At 45.8% G+C, this 2,861-nt stretch overlaps 1 pseudogene; it reads right to left on the bottom strand.

The window, feature by feature from the left end:
* Positions 1 to 360: 360 nt before the first annotated feature.
* Positions 361 to 1,762, bottom strand: LOC109456630 (EH domain-containing protein 1 pseudogene; annotated as a pseudogene).
* Between the last annotated feature and the right edge of the window lie 1,099 nt (positions 1,763 to 2,861).

The raw sequence follows: 2,861 nt of genomic DNA, 5'->3' as shown, positions 1-2,861 counted from the left end.
TACCAAAAGAACCAAAGCTATAAACTCTAGGAAGTTATTGTATCATACTGAGATTCAAAATCCTATAACCAATGTTTGACATAACTTTTCTCATTGAACTTTAGTAAGTATGAAATGGCATAATATCTATTAAAGCGCTTAATAGAATATCTGGCTCATAGTAAACTAATTTCAAGTGAGAAACAGGTAGATATTATTTCAGTACTATTATCTTATGAAAAACATTTTTTTTTTTTCTTACCTTTTCAAGAACTGAAGAGACATCCACTCAGTGTTTATGAACCTTGAGAAATGGTGATCCTTCCGCTCCTCTTCTCATCCTGGACGGGTGCTGAGATGGTGACACGGACAGCGGGCTGGTCACTCGTGCCTCTGCCTGGAGGACACGATCAGATATGGGGGCAGGTTGGCAGGCAGCTTGTGGCCCGCCAGCTTGACTTTGATAAAGTGATTGGATTGCCCAGGAAATTCCTCCTCATTGATCAGTCTTTCCTGGTCCATATCGCTCAGCTTCCAGACTTCCCCAGCACCATATTGGGCGGTTTGGACGACACCACCTCCTCTGTGCAGGCACTCACGATCTTGTGGTTGACAGGTGACAGCAGGTAAAAGAGCTCTTTGCAGGTGGGCTTGCGATTGCCCACCACCTACTCGACGTCACCAGCGCCTGTGCCAGCCCCTCGCCTTAGTGGTGCCCAAAGAGCCTGTTCATGGTGTCATAGAAGGCACCACCCTTCACAGCCTGGGAGCACAATAGAGACTCCTCCTGGCGCAACATCACCATCAGCTGTGTGATGTCGTTGGCCAGCACATCGAGCTTGCGTTTCAAAGCCGGGAACTTGCTAAAATCCTGGGTCTGCGGGAGTTCCCACATGTTGCCGAGGCTTAGGAAGTCATAGGGAGGAATCTGATGCTCCCACTCCATCTTCTGGTAAGTCTCTCCCACGTTATTCACCATCTTCTGGCTCTCTTTACGAAAGAGACTGACATCTCTTTCTTGAAGGAGCTGATGATTGTAGACGAAGACCTTGGAGAGCCATGCCCATTTGATTAGGTCGTTGAGCTTCCTGAGAACAGCATCTGTGGGCAGAGATTGGATGTCTTTGCAAAGGTTCTTCCGCTTGCTGTCCTAGAGAGCTTGTGGTTGTCACAGATGAGAAGAGGGTGGGGCCAGAGGAGCCGATGGATAGCAAAGAGCAGAGTGTGTAGGTGACACACTCGGTGAACCTGTGCAAACTCCAGGACCTCTGCGAAGTCGTAAGCTCTGCTGATGCACTTTCTCTCCAGAGAGGGCACTGGGAGTGTGGATGATGCCTATGCTGTCCGAGACTGGGTTGGGCAGCTGGGCACACATGCACTTGTTCAGGAATCTGTTTCCAAAGGTGTTGAGCTTCTGAATGGGCACCGCGGGTCCACGACCGGCTCAAGCTAGCGGCAGGACACCACTGCGTGGTGAGGCTGCGTGTAATGGCGACCAGGAAGTCAGTGGGGTACTCAGCCGCTCCGCATCCCTGGGAAGTTCTGCTCAACCAGGTGCGGAATGAAGGTGGTCTCAGCCTCTGGTACTGGCCCACGAGGCGCAGCATGGGCTTAAGGTCCAAGACAGTGTCCTCCAGCACCGTGAGTGGAATTCGTGGAAGCGGTAGTGCTCCTCCAGGGACAGCAACTTCTGAACTTACAGCTGCAGGAGCCTCCCAGCTACCATCTGAAACAGCTGCAGCTCCTTCTTGCAGCGGATATCGGTGCTGACCCAGCTGAACATAATGCCAGAGAGGGCGCGCTGCTGAGGGGCAGACCCGCAGCTGAGAGTGGGAATAAGGCTGTGGAAGCCCAAGGGCATCTGCTGGCAGTCTGGCCTTAGGGCAGGGGCGGGGGAGCGGTCTACACTGTGCAAGCACATCTCATGGCCAAAGAGGTGCCCTCGGTGGAGCCGGCAATTTGCTAGTACAATACTGGTGAGTTTTTTGTTTGTTTGTTTGTTTTTTTATAGGGGAGTAGGATTTTCCCTAAAAGAACAAAGTAAACGCGTCTGCGTGATCTTGGAACATCTACCATTTTGTTGACTATTGTATGTTGCCAGGGGGAGGTGTCTCTGTTTTCACTAACTTAGAGAGACGGTAGGAATCAGGTGTTTCTATTGAGAAGATCATTAAAAAAACAAAACAAACAAACAAACAACAAAAAAACCCACAACAACAACAAAAGAAACTGCACTAAAACAAAAATTTAGAGTTACTAAAGACGAAGGGAAAACATTATGACTAAATTTTCAGAGACTCAGTTTATGGAGATGTTATTTAAAATGTAAAAACCTAACTAAGGGGGAATACCCGTAAGAGCTACTGGGGGTGGGGGGGGGTACCCTTAAGGCCTAGTTAGGAACTAGGTAAAGAAGAAACATCTGTGAATTACAAGATAATTCATAATGTATTGCATTTGTTTCTTAATTTATCATACTTGACCCTTTAATGTTTGATAGGCAAGGTTTGGTTATTTACTGTTTCAAAGTAAACAATAAATTCATTTTAAAAAAGGAACTTGTGATAATGTATTGCCCAGACTCAGACCAAAAAGTGCCTTTATTGCTTTCATCAGTCAGTCTATCTGTGTTGGGACACAAACGAGAATTTCAAAATACTCAAGTTTAGTTAAATATCAACAATGAACAATTTCATAGCACAGGATGACATAGTTTGATTGTTCTCTTATATTTCCAGCTAAATTACTTTGTTCTGAAAGAAACTTATAAAGTAAAATCAACTACTTGTAAATCTTGTTCTCATTTATGATTTTCGTTTGTTTTCCTATCATTGAATACAGTAAAGCTACGAAATCATGTGTTTAATTTTAATATGTGTTAA

The sequence above is a fragment of the Rhinolophus sinicus genome, chromosome 3 (assembly GCF_057876585.1).
Source record: "Rhinolophus sinicus isolate RSI-liver-muscle chromosome 3, RSI-T2T, whole genome shotgun sequence".
Lineage (NCBI taxonomy): Eukaryota > Metazoa > Chordata > Mammalia > Chiroptera > Rhinolophidae > Rhinolophus > Rhinolophus sinicus.
This window is presented reverse-complemented; position numbering and strand designations above follow the sequence as displayed.